The sequence below is a fragment of the Lithobates pipiens genome, unplaced genomic scaffold, assembly GCF_037356315.1.
Source record: "Lithobates pipiens isolate NorthernLeopardFrog02 unplaced genomic scaffold, aLitPip1_a1.2 Scaffold_16, whole genome shotgun sequence".
Lineage (NCBI taxonomy): Eukaryota > Metazoa > Chordata > Amphibia > Anura > Ranidae > Lithobates > Lithobates pipiens.
Genome location: NW_027507748.1, coordinates 425,982,485 through 426,003,366, shown reverse-complemented (window position 1 = coordinate 426,003,366; position 20,882 = coordinate 425,982,485). Strand labels below are relative to the sequence as shown.

The 20,882-nt window shown below is 36.8% G+C and overlaps 1 protein-coding gene and 1 long non-coding RNA gene across 6 annotated transcripts in view; one reads left to right on the top strand and one right to left on the bottom strand.

Moving 5' to 3' along the window:
- Window positions 1-1,356, top strand: part of LOC143984412 (uncharacterized) — a 48,896-nt gene extending 47,540 nt beyond the window's left edge. Inside the window, exon 3 of the long non-coding RNA XR_013274840.1 lies at window positions 833-1,356. This is a non-coding gene — a long non-coding RNA (uncharacterized LOC143984412). The remainder of the gene's footprint in view (window positions 1-832) is intronic.
- DMD (dystrophin) overlaps window positions 1-20,882 on the bottom strand; it is a 3,436,004-nt gene that overhangs the window by 3,401,714 nt on the left and 13,408 nt on the right. The gene's annotated exons all lie outside the window — the stretch shown is intronic.

The following is a 20,882-nucleotide window of genomic DNA, read 5'->3' as shown; positions in this document are numbered from 1 at the left end:
TACTGGCATATAGTTTGCTTCACGCATCATTATCATTTACGTTAACATGCATAATGCAATGCCTTTTGTCTGCCATTACAATAATTTAAATATTTATAACCATTCACAAGTGTGTAAGCTGACTGTAAAGACTTAAAATTGCATGCTGAATAAAATATGTTCTTGAATATAAATAGGTAAGGAATTTTACATTTGAAGATAAAGAGAACATTTTTTCTCAGTTGGGAAATCCTAATGAATAACATACTAAATGGAAAGCAATACCAGCCTGTATAAATTGACTGTGCTGTGTGCCTTTATTATACTCGGCCATTCTGTATAAAGCCCCATAGGTTTATTATCTCTGGTCATGTTCTGCAGTATTGACAAATGGGAAGATGCTTAAACTTGGAGACATTCAGCTACAGAAATTACATTTTATGGTAAACTCATTCAACCTTGCTAGCTATGGTCAGTAACGGCTTCATATTCATAATCAAACCTCAGGCAAAACATTTTTAGTTTTAGTGGCAGTAAGGAAGTGTTAGAACTTCTACCAAATTTGTCTCAAATTTTGTTGGAAGATGTCCCACTTGTCAGGATAGAAGGCATGAGAAAATTTCCCAAAACACATATAGAGCAATACAAATCAGATATTTTAACCCTTCTCCACTATATCAAAAAGTTGACTGCAGTTTCAGTTCAATTTGGTTTAATGTGTACCCTCTTTGACTCCCTGAGAAGTCTTACTACAGTTTTAATTTGTATAACCAAAATGTTTAGCTTTGGATAAAGTAGGATAGAGTTAAAACTCATGCCAGTTTTTTTTTTCTTTTCTGTGCTGCCTGTGTAGCAACTTTTACTTTCTGTCCCAGAGATGCAATTGGAAGTTAGAGAAAACCTCCCAAAGTGAATGGAATTCCTCTCTTGTGGAACAGGTGTACTAATTGGAAGATTCACTTTCATCTCTTATTGTGAAGATAACTCTAAAATTTGGATATTCCTTTAATTTCATTCTCAATGACAAAGGTCACCAGTACAAATAGATAATGAATTTCCCGATGGGGACTGAGACTGAAATAAGCCCTTTCACACTTGCCTAGAGATACATTTTAAAAGCTTTCATTTTTTTACAAGAGCTATTTATCCTTCCCTTTCTTATCACCTTTTTTTTCCAAACACCGATTAAGGTGTTTCCTTCTACTGTATCCTGCTGTGGAAATCCTTCCATTCACAACACAAGGCAATCTCATTTATTTTAAGCTTTTAAACAGACCTTAAACATGTTTCTTCAGACTAGCTTGTGGTTAGAATTTACTTCTGTAAAACTTATGTTGCCTATGTTGAATTTTTGTCCTGTAATTTTAGCCTGCAATGTCACCATGTTTTTTTCTAATAATAAAGTATACCATTAGAAAAACAATTTTTTGTATTTTATTATTTGAAATTTTTCACAAAAAAAAGCTGGTGTGGGGAATAGCATACACATTTATATATTGTATTTTACATCTTTGCCATCTTCTTTTCTCTCCAAGGAAAAAAGTGTAAAATTGCAAAATACACTAAAAAAGGTAAAACCCCAATAGTAATGTAAAGCTAATTGCACCCCTAACAAACACCAAAACCACATTATTTTACCTTCCATAATGACTCTAATGCCTTTTAGCAACATAGCAAAGCATTGGCTTGACTTGCTTTGGAACTTCAGTCAAGTGAAATTTCGCTCATGTGATCTAAATCCATAATGACTGTAGCTATCTAAACACATCACAAATGATATTCGCAACACAACCTGCTGTTAAGTCCAAATTCCAGTCATCCATAGTATATCTGAATGTTGCCAAGAAAAATAAACAGCAGTCACATATGTGTCTCTTCTGTTACTGCATGAAAAAGTCAGATTCATTTGGGAAGTTTTCATTTTGAATAGAAATTCATTTTAGCAGATAATTGTCTGGATGTTGTTTTAGTTCTGCTTTAATTCTTACCATATTTATGTGTTCCAGTAGCTCACCTCTTGCTTCTAATCATATTTAATAGGCAACACTTTTTGAGAATGCACTGATTGTTCCTCCAATATTTTGTTTTGCAGGTTAATGATGGGGTTACACCTTCAGCCAACACTATCCACATTGTTAAACTGGAGCAAATATCATAATAAAGCCATCTCAGACATTAAGGCTATAAATGCCTGGGAATCAACCCTTGGCTACCAGATAATTGCCACATGTGCTATTATTGTGCATTGTTAGTATTTTGCATTAAGACTATTAAACCAAAATTTCTTGCCAGGAAATACTCTTCAGAAACATACATAATATATTGTAAATGTCTAAAGAACAATCAGAAAGCAAAATAAAGCACTCTTTTAGAGTGAACAAGTTTTAAAGCAGATTTTACTGTTTTTAAACTACATTTGTTACCGTCTTTAAATAAGTTAAATAGAAAAACATCAAGTACAATGTATTTGTTTTATTGAAAACTTGCTTTATATAAAAGGCTGAATTTAGCAATAGGTGCAATAGGCTTGTGCCTATAGATAGCAGAGACAAAAAGGGGGTTTTGTATTGTTATATTACAAAAATAGTTTTCTAATCATCTGATATATCTTAATTTAAGGATTGTCTCTAAATTTTATTTAAGGTAGGACAATAGAGCAAACACATGTTATGTGTTAAATAAGTGATCCTAGCAGAGACTTTTTGCCAAAAGTGGCATGCCTACAAGTTTCAGTGATGGAAATACGGCTCCGATTATATATGGTAAAGATATAAATATATAAATAAGTGCAGTGCCTAAAGACACCTATATCAATAAGTGAAAGTATACATATACATATAAAGTGAAAGAGAACATATATTGTTGACAAAAAGTCCACTAAAGTCCCAGGAAGTATAAACAGTCTCAAAGTCAATCTTCATGGACCTCAAAGTGGTATATTTGGGACTTCTGAAGTTGTCAGTTGGCATTCATAGAAAAATGACTCTCAACCTTCTCAGACCTCAGAACCTCTTGAGAACAGATTATAGGAGAATTGAAAAAGATGGATACTCTTACCAGATGAGTTGGACACATCCACCCTATAGCAGTGTGTCATACGAGCTTATGGGGGCTCCAACGGCACACCCTGATGCAATCAGCCGGATGGTGTTTCACCTAGGAATTCCTTGTAGTCTCCAGTTAAAAGAGGTAAATGAAATTCCCGAGCCGTAGATAACTATAAGCCTTGGCATCAGATATCTCGTAGGAATTCACCATAAGGGGGACAAAGCATAAAAAACACCTCACATGGTGAAATACAACAATGATGGTTTATTGAAAATATTCAAATTAAAATAGAACTAATAGTCCATAAAAATCATGTGATACATAAAAACAAAAATTAGCAATGTGGGGAGCAGAAAAATGCAGGCCCCAGGCGTTTCAACCTCTAAGTTGTCTACTGAGGCATAACCTGACTCCCCCACATTGCTGAAATATATAGACTGAATCATTAAAGGATAATAGAGGCTAATGGGAAATTACCGCCCACAGCATTAACCCACAAATGTGCTCACACTATGTTAAGGATGCGAACACACAAGACACTCCATATATCTCATTACATGAAGGTCACATACCTGATCCATAGTATATAATATGTTAATATGCAAAATGCAGCTGGGGACACCAACTGGAACACATAAATATTAAAAAACTCACACTTCCTGCATTCCAGCATCGAAACCGGAAGCAGGAAATGTATATATGCACTCCCAAGGTGCCGTATGTTCCCCCATTAACTTACAACATCATGTAGCCATGGATAATGTTCCCACACTCCTGTAACCCCACTCTACTGCCACGATTACCTTATAGATCACTTTATTGTATTAATATCGGCTAAAAACCCTGATCTGGGTTCCAGTCCTCATTTTCAAAGTCTAGGAAATGACGTCGGAGGTAAACAAAACCTATCGACGTCACATCCGGGACTAGTTCCAAGCCTCATTTGTAAAATCTAGGGAATTACGTTGACGGTAAATAAAACCATTGGCATCATATCCGGGAGAGATCAGTGAATCACTGCTCCACTCCCCAGCGCGCAGACAAAACACAGCGTTACAGGACATGATGCCCCCTCCATAGGCATCACTTCCGGAATGTAATAAATTGTAGTGTCTGCGTTCCAAGTAGACGACTTAGAGGTCAAAACATGTAGGGCCTGCATTTTTCTGCTCCCCACATTGCTAATTTTTGTTTTTATGTATCACGTGATTTTTATGGACTATTAGTTCTATTTTAATTAGAATATTTTCAATAAACCATCATTGGTTGTATTTCACCATGCGAGGCGTTTTTTATGCTTTGTCCCCCTCATGGTGAATTCCTATGAGATATCTGATGCCAAGGCTTATAGTTATCTACGGCTCTGGAATTTCATCTACCTCTTCTAACTGGAGACTACAATGAATTCCGAGGTGAAACGCCATCTGGCCGATTGCATCAGGGTGTGCCGTTGGAGCCACCCATAAGCTTGTATGACACACTACTATAGGGTGGATGTGTCCAACTCATCTGGTAAGAGTATCCATCTTTTTCAATTCTCCTATAATCTGTTCTCAAGAGGTTCTGAGGTCTGAGAAGGTTGAGAGTCATTTTTCTATGAATGCCAACTGACAACTTCAGAAGTCCCAAATATACCACTTTGAGGTCCATGAAGATTAACTTTGAGACTGTTTATACTTCCTGGGACTTTAGTGGACTTTTTGTCAACAATATATGTTCTTTTTCACTTTATATGTATACTTTCACTTATTTATATAGGTGTCTTTAAGCGCTGCACTTATTTATATATTTTTAGTTTAGACTTGGTTTGTTTGTGTGCTAGCAGCTTGGCTGTGTTCTTCACAGGAATATTGTAGTTTCGCTAATTTGCGAATTCACTATTTTTTAATATTAGTGTGGTGTTTTTTCTTTGTATTAGTTTAAGATACAAATATGTTGTGCCAAAACATTTGTACATATTTTACTTCTCGCATCTGTAAAACAATTACAAAGCAAGAGCAATTTCTAACAGCAACACCCATAAATAAAATGGCATTTGTGCATATGCAGTATCAAATTTGTGCAATGCATTTTCTGTGGAAAACTGATGGAAATGGATGCAAAAGTGAAATCCGAACAAAAAAATATATTACCCATGCTGGTTCAGATTTACTATTAGTTACAGGCCCGTGCCCATAGATGGCAGAGGCAGCTTTCTCTTCATATTGAATGATCTTCAATAAATTGTTTATAACCCATCGATGTTTTACTTTGCAAAAGTCCAGAAAAAATGTCTTCTATAGACTTCAATGGGATTTGGGACTATTTACCAGATTTCTTCCTTTAGCTGAACCTTCTGTGGACCAAACTTTGCCTGACTCACTGATACTTACTTATGACTACTTAAACAAGAAATGTTCTTTTTCAAAAAGGTAATAGCAGAAGGGGGTGTTGCTTTTGGAGGAAAAGTTTGTATGCCTACAGCATCTAAAATGTGGAATTCTAAATTTGTGTATGCATGCTAAACAGTCTATATTTAGTAACGCTTGTATACTATGGGTAAAGTCACCAAATGAAGTGCTTGGTTTAGGTCTTGACAAGAGAACTAACTACTGAATGCATAATTTTGGATTGCAGCATGCTAATTGTATATGTGATGGTCAGTTTGTAACATGTATGGTGCCAAAAACACTACATTGCTTGCCCAATGACTAAACAAGTACAGCTGCAGTTACATTACAAATATGCAGCTAAAATGTATGTATATCCCCTAACATAAGGGGATCTTACATCATAACATCATAGATATGGCAATATACAGTTATAGGGAATAGCTTTTTAAACATGAAAATCTGATAGTTAAAATGTTTCACAAGTCTGTCACTTGTTGCTAAAAGTTTTGAAAGGGTCTTGTCTTCTTTTTTTACCAGTTTACGTTATAGATTTAAGTAACTTCAGGTGAAAAAAGATAGTTCTTTGTATTCTCTTTTGGAACAAAAGAATCAGTGTTCATTTTCACCTCTTTATTCTTAGCCGACACCTTGGGGTGTATTTAACAAGATGTGAAAAGAGCAATCATCTGGTACAAAGTGTAAAGTAACCCAAGGCACATATCAGCATGTGGTATTCACATCAGACAAATTTTAATTCAGATTTTTTTCTATGGGTAAATAATCTCTGTGCATTGCTTGTTGCCTAATTAAATAAGCCTACTGGTCTTCTAAACCCCAGGACAATATAACAAAAAGTAATTAATGAAACCAAAAATATGCACCATGAAAACTGAAACAATCTTACAATTTGGGAAAGCATTTGTTCATTTTTAGAAGCTTTTACTTGAGCAATCGAATTGGGTTATGCTGATAAGGGACAACTGCCAGCAGGTAAGACGCAAGCATAATAGGTTAGTATATATAAGTTTGCAGGGGGACACTTTTCTGAAATTAGGTTTTAAAAAATAGAAGCAAGGGATAAAGTATATGGTTTGACAGATTGACTTTGAAACACTATATTATTAATTTAATATGATCAAAAATTATTTTAAAACTAATCAGCAGAAATAAAATATGACAACAATCTTATCAGAATTGACTTGAAACTGAAGCAAATGTTAAGGCACATGTTCACTTTTCAGTTTGACAAGCTTTGTTGATTTGGCTTTTTCAATTTCTACCCTATTACACAGTACATTATCATTTTAATTTTTCATCTAGTTTGTTAATGATGGATGGCTTTTAACCTCAGTGCCTCCAATTAATTCAAAACTAAAGTGAAAAACATCAAACATTAAAAAGGCTCATCTTATTACCATAAAAGTATATCTATAAATACCACTGGATTGCGACAAGTGAAGAAAATCAAATGATATTTTGGATTATTTTTTATAACCTCCATTACATTTCTGTCCTTAAAATGGACCTACTGTACACTTAACATCTCATGTTTAGCATAGTTTAGTGTTCCAAAGCATTTAGTACAAAAAATGAATATCATTTTTTACTAAAATAGCAGAGAATGTAAAAATCACAATTTATGTTAACCGCACAGGTCCCTGTTGAGACTATAAGAGGCATATCATACCCACTTCTGCTACTAGAATATATTGATGGTGTCATCAGATGGCAGGGGTACAGGAACAGAAAAGAAAACTCCCCAGTGAAAGGTTGCCTCTCCTTTGATATGGTAAATGCTTTATGGATGGGTTAGTGACTCAGTGATTTAAAAAGAACAAGATAATAGCCAGGTAACAGGGGTCAGAAAGGGTTTGGCAATGACTGCAGTTATTTATCTCTTGGTAATTTATTTTCTAGTTAATTTATACATTTCTTTTTTGTTACCCATGTTAAAGTGGTTGTATACCCTGTGAAGTTTTCTTTTTTTACTCACCTGCAAAGGAAAAGGCATAATGAGCTAGTATGCACCGCATACTAGCTCATTATGAAATACTTACCTTAGAACGAGGCCCCGATCCACACCGAGGGAGCTGACATGTTCCCTTGGCGTTTCATCCGGGTATTGCGGCTCTGGCGCTGTGAGTGGCCGGAGCTGCCATATCAGCACTCCCACGCATGCGTGCCAGAGATTTCTTTCCGGCAGGGTCCAGCGTCTTGCGGACTTTCAGCCAAGAATCCCCTGTGCGCATGTGAGTCAGCGGCGCATTGCGAGGGGAATATCTCCTAAACTGTACAGGTTTAGAAGATTTTTTTTTACCTACAAGTAAGCCTTATTATAGGCTTTCCTGTAGGTAAAAGTCCCAAAATTTACTATACAACCACTTTAAATAAAATATAAAAATGACAATTTCGTTTGGATTCAAGTTTTTCTCTTTTTGAGTTAGTTTATTTTAAAAAGTGCCACCTGATGTAAAACAATCAGTCAGAGATTATAACTTTAATCAGTCTACTGTATGTGTGGTCAAACTCCACCAAATTAGCAAAAATAGTATGTTCTTATCCTATTTAGTTAGGAAACTGCTATGTTAAAATGTTATTGGGATGAAACCGTGCACACTACTATATATAGTTTAAAATGAAAATAGAACATCAAACTCCAATGAATATAGTGAAATAGATCAGAATAAACTCAAAAGAATATAAGGAATGTGAAAAGTTGCAACCACTTAGTAGTGTACTCAAAATCACTGCATAAACAAATGAAAAAAGAAAGGGGAGTGATGAGCTCATTCAATATAATGTGCAGTTAAAATACAACCTAAAAATAAAATAAAATATACTGCAAAAAAAGTCCAAGTAAAACCAAATAGTAGGAATCAGTTTATATAGAGATAGATGTCTCATAGACCAGTAGCTTGATAGAAGGAAAACAAAATATCAGTCCACCATCCATTGTAAAATTTAGCTGTTCACCTCCAACAATGACAAAAATGTCAAACAAGGCTCATCAGAATGCGAATGGGAAATCCTGCTGGTAGATCTATGGAGACTTTTGGGTGCCAAGCAAAGACGAAATGCTGCATGGAATCTTAACACGAACACATCCTGTGCTCACCACTGGGTAGTTCCATATATAGAGAAAAGCTTGCTCCAAAAAACTACTCCTGTGTGTGTAGTGTCATCTACACACAAAATTTGTAGGGATTATTGGCCCAGCATTTATTGAAGCAAACTTTTCATGAAGTAATAAGTTCAAAGCCAGCACTTCTCTGCTTCAACAGCTCAAGGAATCTACAAATGGATTTTCAACCCAGAGGATAAACATCCCTGCTACTGTCACTACATTTTGCAATATTTGTGTGTACAAACATGATTGTATTGACATTCAGTTTAGCTAAAACTGCTCAGTTATTCATGGTCATGTAAGGGTTACCTTGCTGTGTTTTTGTACATTGTTGTTCCATATATATATATATATATATATATATATATATATATATATAAAAATATATATATAGCCTTGTTATGCTGCTTATTTGCAAAATAAAACAAAATTCTCAATCCTTTGTTTGACAGCATCTAGATCCAGAGCAAAAGCTGATTACATGAAGACTTTCCTTGATTAAAAATATATTACATTTAAGAATAAAGGTGGTGATTAAAATATGGAGCTGCGGAAACAAAAAATTACATTTATGCACGTTTTTCTATTTTAATGGTTTCCTTAAATAATCAAGGTATATACTTTTATACATTTCCAACTGTACTATTAAAAGAAACTCAATAACTTAGTTGAAAAGGGAATCATAAAATATAAAATAATAGGAAGGTATATATGTACAGTATATACATTTACATAAAGGGAGAAAGAGATAAGAAAGGAAGCACTTGAGTTAATGTGTATCTAATAACTGAAAGTGAAAGAAAATCCAAACATAATTGGGAACATTTCATTTTGTAGAGACTTCCTCTCACTTTCTGTTGTGTACATCTTACAGAATGTGAAAGGAAATGTCGTTACTGGAACACATGGCAAAAAAAAAGACTGACAGGGTCTTTATTATTACTCCAAACCCTATCCAAATGGAAAAAAATGTTTTTGCTTTAGATATCCTTTAAAAAAAAAATTCCAGACTGGCACCTTACTGCCTCCGTCAGTGTACAATGCAATATAGTTGCCCCATCCTGAGGTTTGGAATACATATTTTTTAAAAGAAAGAAAATGAATTCACAAAACATAGAAAAACTTTTTTTTTCAAAATGTTTGTTTGTTTAGCAAAAAAAAAAGTCTTAATTAAATACCACCAAAAGAAAGCTCTAAGGCTACTTTCACACTGAGGCACTTTATAGTGCTAAAAATAGTGCCTGCAGAGCGCCCTGAAAGAGCCGCTCAATTCACTCCAAAGTGAAAGCCCAAGGGCTTTCACACTGGAGCGGTGCACTTACAGGATGGTCAAAAAAGTCCTGCAAGCTGCATCTTTGCATCTCTATAGGAGCGGTGAATACACCGCTCCTAAAACGCCCCTTCCCATCGAAAACAATGGAGCAGCGCCGCAAACCTGCCGGCAAAGTGTCACTACAGTGTTGCATGACTGTAATTGTCATTCAAAGTGCTACAGCCTTGAAAATTGGCCTGGGCAGGGAGGGGGTGAAAGTGCCCTGTATTGAAGTGGTTAAGACTACAGATTCCCTCACCTATGTCAAAGCCCAATTCCAGGCATTTTTTGTTTTGGATAGACATGGAAAGAATAAATGCTTCTGTTATGTTTTAAGTGTTGTCCTTGGCCCTATTACAGAGATTTCAGCAACAGCAGACCTGAAGAAAGTAATAGAAAGCAATATTAACCCGACAGAGGTTCTAATCCATCTCCACTGTTGTGAATAGAAGTGTTTTGACTTAATAAACTTCCTGTTATGGGAGGAAATGAGGAGAAATCTCTCTGGTGATGTAATAGACCACAGTAAAAAGCCAACAGAGGTGTATCAGTATTGTATCATGCTACAGAAATAAATAAATATCTGGAGTTGGACTTTAAGTGAAAGGAGGCACATTTTGAATAACTAAATGTAGGTTTTACTATTTGCCTGGAATTCTTTAAAAAGGGATTCCAATTAAAAGACATAGAAAAATAATGAAAAGCAGCTGAAGTACATTATATTGCCCAGAATTCCGAAAAATCTTAATTGTTATCAAAGGAACGGTGATAGAATGATACATCAGGCAGAAAGAGAGTAACACCATAAGATAACATGAGTTGAACTTTAGCAAGACTGTTTCTGGAGTAGTGTTGCCAATGGTAGACTAACAAATGTCACATTAGCTTACAATGTGAACCCAAGAGTCCTGAGTCAAATATTCCATGGCATTGTTGTTTCTTTTTCAGCATATGCTAGGTAGAAAATAAAATAAAGTGACATAAGAAATTTCAGAATAGGTTGTGCGGGGACTGTAGACATTTCTACCACTGCTCATAGTTTATTATGGGAATTGAAGCATCTTGCAAGTAATGGCAAAATAAGCATAAACCTTACTACTAAACTTATATAACAGAGCAACAGGACTAGCTGAAGATGAAGTGTTTTTTTTTTTTTTTTGTCATGCAACATGTCAGTCACTAACTCTTAGCATTCCTGTGCATTACCCCTTCCTTATAATGGACAGTTAGGTATCCCTTTTTCTGCTATACTGTACATTCTTTCTTATCTGGCTCCACTGTGGTGTGGTCAAGCTTTTCAACATGTACTATCATGTATATTAGCACATAGATTTCATTATGACTTCTTGAACTTTAACGAGTGTACAAAGCTACACTTAACTGTTTCACAGAAGCCAAAAGGAGATCATCTGTTGCATGTGCGTAATTAGAGTGATCTTCCTTCCTTGGGCTAAAAGTAAGCTCAGCAAAATGCTCTATGTTGAGCAAATCTTTCATGAATTACTTCAATTCTGGGCACTTTTACCCCCTTCCTGCCCTGGCCAATTTTCGACTTTCAGCGCTGTCGCAACGCTGTACCCATAAGAAGTTTTTTTTTCACACAAATAGAGATTTCTTTTGGTTGTATTTAACTTTTTTTATTCACGTATAATGTGTACAGACATGTAATACACACATTCACTTTAAGAGGTAAGTTTCAGGAAAAAAAAATTAATTTTAAATAAAGAACTTTGAAGAAAAATAAGGGTCAGTGCCCATCAATGCAGCCTCACCATTGCCATCAATGCAGCAGCTTCACCATTGCCATCAATGCAGCAGCCTCACAATTGCCATCAATGCAGCGGCCTCACTATTGCCATCAATGTAGCAGCCTCACCATTGGCATCAATGCAGCAGCCTCACCATTGCCATCAATGAAGCAGCCTCACCATTGCCATCAATGAAGCAGCCTCACCATTGCCATCAATGAAGCAGCCTCACCGTTGCCATCAATGCAGCAGCCTCACCGTTGCCATCAATGTAGCAGCCTCACCATTGCCTTCAATGCAGCAGCCTCACCATTGCCATCAGTGCAGCCTGATCAATGCCCATCTGCAGCCTACAGGGGACAGGGAGGGGGGGCGGGACGAGCATCAACAGATTACATACAGTGAGAATCTCCTATGAGAGATAGAACAGTGGTCCAATGGTGGCCCAGGTTACGGGACGTCCTAGTACAGAGGCCGCCAAGTAAACAGGAGATTCTCACTGTGTGTAATCTGGCGGCGCTTGTCCCGCCCCCCTCCCTGTCCCTTTAGAGGGAGCTAAAATTGAAGTATTGGCTGATTTTAATGATGAAAAACAGAGTGTTATATCCCAATAAATACAGTAATCACCACTGGGTTTTTATATTTTGCTAATAAATGAAAGAAAACTGAAAAGTTTGCAAAAAAAATGCGTTTTTCTTGGTTTCTTTTAAAAAGTTAGCAAATTAATGATCTTTCTTCATAAATTTAGGTTTCTGCTAAAAGTCCACAAACTATAGTATATACAGTATATCTGAAAATGGATCAATACCAGTGGTGTCATTAAGGGGTGGCTATGGAGGCAGGAGCCTGAATCTGGGGTCCATAGCCCCGAGTCCTGGGTCGGTCCTACCGTGAGAGAGTCGCAGGCTGCCAAACACAGCCCTCCCCGCACAGCCGCAGCACTCTTATTGAGTCTGCACTCCGTGCTTCAGTGACGCAGCCAGAGCCCGGAGATCAGTGTGAGAGTCAGTCTCCTCCCTTGCTCTGCCCTTATCATAGAGTAGGGAGGAACTTTCTCACACAAATCTCTCCTGAGCTGGTAAGTGCAGACCATCTGGAGGCGGAGGGGAAACTGTATACCCAGCCTCTCTGTATATACCCAGACTATCTTCTGTATACCCAGCTTCTTTTCTGTATACCCAGCCTCTCTGTATATAACCACCCCCTCTGTATATACCCAGCCTCTCTGTATATACCCAGCCTATCTTCTGTATACCCAGCCTCTTTGTATATACCAGCCTCTCTGTATACCCAGCCTGTCTGTATATACCAGCATCTCTGTATATACCCAGCCTCTCTGGGTATACCAGCCTCTCTGTATATACCAGCCACTCTGTGTATATCCAGCGCCTCTGTATATACCCAGCCTCTCTGTATATACCAGCCTATCTGTATATACCTGCCTCTCTGTATATACCAGCATATCTGTATATACCCAGCCTCTCTGTATATACTCAGTCTCTCTGTATATACAAACCTCTCTGTATACCGATCCTTTCTGTATATATCAGCATCTCTATATATAGCCAGCCTCTCTGTATACCCAGCCTCTCTGTGTATACCCAACCTCTCTGTATTTACCTGCTTCTCTGTATATACTCAGTCTCTCTATGTATACCTAGCCTCTCTGTATATACCAGCATCTCTGTATATACCCAGCCTCTCTATATATAACCAGTCTAGCTTCTGTATACCCAGCCTATCTGTATATAACCAGCTTTGCTGTATATGCCAGCCTCTCTGTATATACACAGCCTCTCTGTATATACCAGCCTATCTTCTGTATACCCAGCCTCTCTGTATATACCCGGCCTCTCTATATACCCAGGTACTTTGTATACCCAGGCTCTCTGTACATACTAGCCTCTCTGTATATACCCCCAGCCTCTCTGTATATACCCAGTCTATCTTCTGTATACCCAGCCACTCTGTATATACCCAGCCTCTCTGTATACACAATCTGAATCTGGTGGCAGGAAATGTTACAAGCTCTCTGGTGGTGAGTTATTTTTTTGGAAAATTAAGGCATTCACAATTTTGTTTTACATACTTTCACTGGTGCAGTACAGCATTATCATATAAATGATTATTTTATCGCAATTTTTTTCCTTGTTTGCGATTTTGTTTTCTAACACACTAACCAGAGCAATACAGTGTTATCATAGTAACATTCTACTACTCTGGGGAAGTGATCAGGATTTTTTTTTCTTTTTACACATTATGATTCCATTGAATATAAGCAGCCCCTTTTAGTGGTTCATCCTGTGCCTTTTGTTGTATTTAGCTGTGATTGGCTAGAGCTAATCACATGTTACAGATGAGCTGTGATTGGCCCTGCCTGTACGATGCAATTACTGGGACCAATCACAGCTAGCAACACAATTGTATACAATGGATGGCATGAAAGGAAGCCTTCTATTATTTACAATTGTCACGTAATATGCTGTAATTGGTTACAGTGATCACATGATACTGCCAGTGGGCCAGTACAGTGATCAGTCATGGGCAGTGTCTGGTGGACACAGTTGGTGACAGATCACGTTGATGCATGGCTTCCGAGAGCAACAGTGCTCCCACCCAGGTCATCATTGTACTATTGGCCAGGTGAGAAAAACATGAACCCATTCCCATCTCTCCCTTACATCCCCTCTGTCTGCTTATTGGCATGAAACAAACCTATTATTAATACCATTTTAATTTACCCAAAGCTGTTGTCATGTGTCTCTCCAGTCCTGGGTCTTCTCTACTCGTTTATTTACATAAGGCTGGGTCCTTATTTTTTGTTTACAAACGGATTTTATTATGGGTAAGGTCATAGTACAAGATTTTGACAGTGGTATGAGATGTACAAGTGAAAGATTAATTTGGGTAATACATTATAACTTGAGTAAGGACAAATCAAATGACAAGATACACACAGTGGACTAAAAATCTATTTAATCTTTGTAGAGAAGGATCTGTAGGTGTGCTTGAGTAAAATAACAGTAGTGAATATAACATCAATAGTGAAGTTTCCCATAGAGTCAATTTTTTTGGTATATATGCATTGTGTCATATAACGTGTGGTGTATTCTTTCTGATAGTTTGATGTTTGCCATACGGTTGAGAACCTGAGGCCATGGAACGTTGGATGAACTCCAGTTGGAGGCAATGGTCCAGTGGATAGAGCTGAATAGAGTATGGATTAGTCTAGAACTTTCTATTAGAATATCTTGTATAGGGAAGAATAAAAGGCACATTTGAAGTGTTAGTGGGATCTTTCTGCCTGAAATACGATCGGTCATTAGATTAGCATTGTGCCAAATGTCTTTTAGATGGGGGCAGTCCCAAAATATATGTAGAAGTGTCCCATGTGTAGGGCAGCCTATGAAACAGAGTGGGGATTTTGAAGGGTAGAATGAGTTGAGTTTGGTAGGGGTAAGATACCACCTATAGAGCAGTTTGGTGGCAGATTCCCTGATGGTGGTTGTTTTGGTGGATTTGTGTAGGTTTTCAAATATGGTATCCCATTGTTTGGGGGAGAATGAAATGTTTAGGTCTGATTTCCATTGAAGCATGGGGTGTGATTTTTCAGGCATATTGAATTTGTTTAGATTTTTATAAATTTTGGAGATTAATCCTTTGTCTCGTGGGGAGGAAATACAAATCTGTTTGAATTGTGTGAGGGGGGGTGTGTAGAGTAAGTGAGTCGTATTTTTGGTAGAATTGTTTTATCTTCCTATACATTTCCTGTTCTGTAGGTGCAGTCGTATTTTATTTGTAGTTCAGAGGAGGAGTAAAATGTATTGTTATGGATAAGTGCTTTTAAATTTGTTAGATTGTGTTGTTTCCATATTGTTAATGAGTTTTGGTTATTATTTAAGGAGGCGAAGTGAGGGTCTCCTAGAAAGGATGCTAGGGGAGGGATGTCGGAGGACATGTTAAATTTGGTATTTTGTCTGTTAAGGCTGGGCCCTTATAACTGCCTATATGAGGTAGACGTTTTACATTGGATTTCCATCAGTGTAGTACTCTCAGGATCCAGAAGATATCAGCACAAGAAGACTGTTGGGGATCAATTGGCATGGGCACATTAGGGGACCTCATACCTGTATACAGTTGGTGAGGGACTACGGGTATACCTTGCTTCACAAGGTAAGACACAAATATTCAGGATGGGTTAGAGATGGTGGTGAAGGAGAGGTTGAAAGGGGGTCATATTTTGCCCAGAGGTGGACTTTGCAAGCTTTGCACTGATTCATGTGCAAAGTAATGTAGGTGTCTCAGTGCTTTGACATTGCAGTCCTAGTCCCCCAACATGCCTCCCTCTGAATCAAAGTTATCAAAGATGCACACTGTCACATTCATGTGCAGATTATTGTTTAACCTATGGCAGTCTGCATGTATTTTCAGTTCCAGTGTTATAGGTTGCTATGTTATTGGTTTGTTACAATATGTGCTTTGCAGCCAGTGCAGGCAGTGTTGTATTTAATAGGATTCCCTTATGTCAGAAAAGGAAGCATTTAACAAAATAGTCAAATAGGCAATAGCTAATAGCTAATGAGGGACTTTGTTGTGGAGAATTGGTAATTTAAGTATAGGAAGTGGTTCCCTTTAAACAGTGTTATTAAAAATCGATTTCTTCAAGTAAAAGGCTTCTTTAAAGTTTTTAGCTCTGCAATTCTTTTATTTCTTGTTTTATTAGAAAAAGAATAAAAAAATAAATGAAATGTGCTTATTCTAGTGAAATATGATTCTGTTTTATTTGCTCATGGTCAAATGGTAATATATTTGAAACAGGAAAACATTAGATGCACAACATTTGTTGAGGGACAGGCTCCTGCAGGAGGTATAAAATATCAACACTTTAACTGAGCAAGTTCAGAAAGGGGTTTTGTAAGCATATCTCTAAACACATATTTGCCCAAGGCAGCCATCTTGCAACTTTTGCTAGATTGCAATGCAGCGTTATGGCTATTACATTAAATGCAAATTCCATTATGTAAACATCCATTAACAGTCTATTAAAAAGGTCCTTAAACTGTTGTTCTATGTTATTGTCCACACTGTTTTATTGTCCACGCTGTACACCACAATTTTTTTTTTCATCAGCACTGAGATAGAAGTACAGTTCAGCACTGGATGCCGAGATCTTCAACATGCTGAACATTTTCTTATAGCCTGTTAGAGTAGAGCTTCCTGATGACACAATTGATGATTGCGAAATGTGTAGAGGCTGCTGGGAGTTTTTGACGTAATTTCCTGCCTGACTGGAGCGAGGAGTGGAATGCACAGAAGTACACAGGGGATAGCACGTTAACAGAGCGGTCCCTACACACATGGCTGGAACAGCTTAGTGACGGCATAGGGCACAATAGTATGTGAGTGCAATATATTTTTTACCTTTTAAAATAAATGCAGTTTTAAATTTATTACACCATTATGGCGATTTATTTTTTCCTGAGAATGGGACATCCATCCGATTAAACATACCAATTGGAGTGAGCACAGAGAGACCAGGACATGAAGTGATTATCCAACCATTGTATTTAAGGCGCAAATTCAACTGTTTCTGGTGAGTGGCCAATTCATAAGTGGTCGTGGAATCACAATTTAAGGGTGATATTTAGTTGCACTGATAAGCAACAACCAAAGGAGGCTGATCACGCACTGGGGCTATCCAGAGTGGGACACACCAGTCACATGGAAAAATTTATGAGACTGTTTTGATGGACTTTTTTCATTTGTGATAAAATTGTTTTTGTTCACAAATATATATATATATATATATATATATATATATATATATATATATATATATATATATATATATATTTTTTTTTTTTTTTTTTTTTTTTTTTACAGCAGCAGCGGCATATACTACACAAACATCTTTTTTATTGTTGTCTATTTTCACCATAATCAATATTGTTGTCATTTCACACTTATATGTTGGTTTGTATGATATATACACTGAGGGTTTAAGGTTTATAATTAGGCATTGTGGCACTAATATCTCACATTAGGGTATATGACCATAATAGAATTGGTCGCATATAACATTTGATATTTTATTTTCAGATGTGGTAATATTTATTAGTAGATATATTACTATCTTGCTCCCAGTGAGTGGTGACATATGTTTTTAGTTGGCGTAGTCCATTTATATATATTTGTTAGAGTACAGCCTTTTCCAAAATTCTATAAATTAAAGTTACAGAGAAAATCAACCAGCACTAAAGAAAAACACAACAACACACTCCCCTATCTCATTCTGCAGCTAGAATACTGAGGGTCAAATTACCAAATCCCACAATAAACAATTATAAAAAGCAGTACAGCGCAGATATTAAAACCCAATACAAACAAAGAATAATAATTATCAATACGAAAAGTCCAATAGACATAAGGAATAAGGAGTAACAATGAGCTTAATATAAGAAGTCCTGTGTGTCAGATGATCTATGCAACAACTTGGGGTGACTTGAGTGATACCCTCCACCAGCGACAGAATTGGCCGCTCACCTCAGGTAATGGACCCCTGAAAAGATCTCAGGTCAGGACAGGTCTCACACAGCATTTCCCTTCAAGGGTTAACAGATGGATCATAAATGAAAGTTGAATCAACAGAATACATATATTATATACAAATTAACCAAAATTTTAAATTAGGGATTTGCCTGACTAGTCAACTGATTATCTCAACACTAATCCCGGGGATACAGGAGGTCACTCTATATCTATTTGTAGTAAAACATGTACAGTATTTTAGTACTTACTCATTCTAGCGAATCTGCTGCAGTGAGACCCATCTAGCCCTTGATAAGTTTTCTAATAATTGGGTAGAAAAATACTTGTGCAGAGGTTATTACTGGTCAGCACAGATTGCACAGCAAAGACTACATAACCAGTGCCAAGGCATTAAGCACCTGACTGGCTGCTGTAGGTAGTGTGAAGGGTATGTTTATTTTCTGTTTGTATCTGTTTACATTATTTGTGTACTTTCATAATTATTAATAGTTTAATAATTTTGTTCATATCATAAAGAAGTCAGTTTAGCATACTGGATTTTTTTTTTTTAATATTGTATTTACAAGCTTAGTGGTTGTATAAGTCATCTCCTCAGACCACCAACATTTGTGCTAAGCAGCTGTGAACACATTCCATGCAGTTGATTAGCTTTTTAAAGACAGAACAAAGAGCTATAGAATTGGAGATGGTAAACCAAATAAACAGCTGTTTTGGGAGCTGAGCTTGTGGCTTTTTCCAGGCCTGGGATCTCTGCTCATTTCAAGAATTGCTTGTTACCTGAATATGATTGAGTGGGTCATCACTGTGAAAATACAAGGGAATAATGAATCTATCCCGATGCCACCCTCAAAAAAACATTCTCTGCAGCTATTACCTTTTGTACCACCACCCCTCCCTTTAGAATGTAAGCTCGACGAGCAGGCCCCTCCTGTACCTTTTGTATTAAACTGTACTGTAATTGTGTTGTCCCCCCTATAAATTGTAAAGCGCTGCGTAAACTGTTGGCACTATATAAATCATGTATAATAATAATAATAATGTCATCCAGTGACCTCATTCACTAATAAACATTGATGACTGATTCCAATGTGGCACTCACTTCTGATCTGAAAACAGCCTCCTTCAGCAATAAATGTTAAAAATAGTTAATTGAAGCACGAGGGAGAGGGTTCCAGGGGGCCCAGTAAGGATTTGTAGTGTCAGGTGTTACACATTGGCAGGATTATTATGCAAAAGCTGTCAAACTCTGATTAACCAGTTCAAAATTCTCAATTTTCTTTGCATAAGAGGGTGGGTGGACACTGGTAAAGTTTAAAAACAAAAAAAGTATTAAAAAGAAGGTGGTCACATGTTCTGCATTGTAGTATTGTGTCATATGCATTCAACCTGGGTGGCCTTCCAGAGAGATCTGTCAGATATTATTTAAATGTGACACTCTGGGGTTGAATTACCAAAACAGACAATTCACTTTGCAAAAGAATTTCCATTTTACAATGGAATTTTCACTTTTCTTAATGAATGTGGGGAAAATTAAGTTTGCAGATAATACCCATCACATGTAAGGAAAATATAAAAGAAAGCTTTACCTCATTCACTAAGCTACACGGAAATGTCCTTGCAAAGTGAAAACTCTCTTGTAAGGCAAACAACCTCATTGTCATTATGAACCAAACATATTGTTGAGCACTCAACATGGCAGCATTATTTCAACCATACGCACACAGACATGTTCCCACTTGAATTTCATGCTCTCCAATATATTGTCTCTCCCAAAGCAAATCTGCAGAGCACAGTCACAGAGCTCTGGGTTTTACTCTTACTATACCCCATAACTCTTGAAACAAAAATTTTGCATGAAACTATAAATTTACCAAAGCAGTTTAATTCTTATAAGCTAACATATGCAAGGAGCATAGTAAATTTACTCTCGTAAAAAGGTCATTCTTTTTTCAGAATGATGGATTTGTTGGTCTGAATCACAGTACACTCAAAATAAAATAGAGATCACTATGTAAGGGCACTATGCAATAGAAGGTTGTAAGCGTCGAAACAAGCAATTAATCTTTCTATATCTCTTGTGCTTTACTGTGCTCTATACTGATTAAATCTTATCACCCATTCAAATTATGTGCATAGATATTCATGAATTACTTTGACTAATGTCCTTAGGTGCTACAGCTGACCGGCATCTAGTTTGTTTTATGTTCTACTTATAAAGCCAGGATCACTGATAACCACAACCCAGCAGTTCATAAAGCAATCAGAATATACATTAACAGATTCTACATTCATGGGCAGTTTTCATTGTTACATCTCTAGTACCATATAAATGATGGAGGAGCTAGGGTACTGAAACACATAAAATAATATTTCCAAATTGGACTTTTATTTCAAAAATCTAATAGACCATATGCTGGACTGAAACATAGAATGATCTCAGCGATTATATTGTTAAGTTGCAGATATTTTGTGACCCAATAGCTGCTTACAATAGGAGGGTTCATGTAAGGTTTCAGTGTTTAGTCGATAGGAGGTAATTGAAAAGACTGTTGCCTGCTTAAATTCACTTATTCTATAAAAAGCAGAAAGCATAGTTTTTTGTCCACAAGGTCAGACTAAAAATTCATATGTGCTTTCCTTAAACATGTATTCATTACTGCTTAAAACACATATAGAGTTTAGCTAAAACTTACAAATTAGCCAGTCTAATTTAGACTGTTATAAAAAATAATGTTCCTGCTTTACCAGAA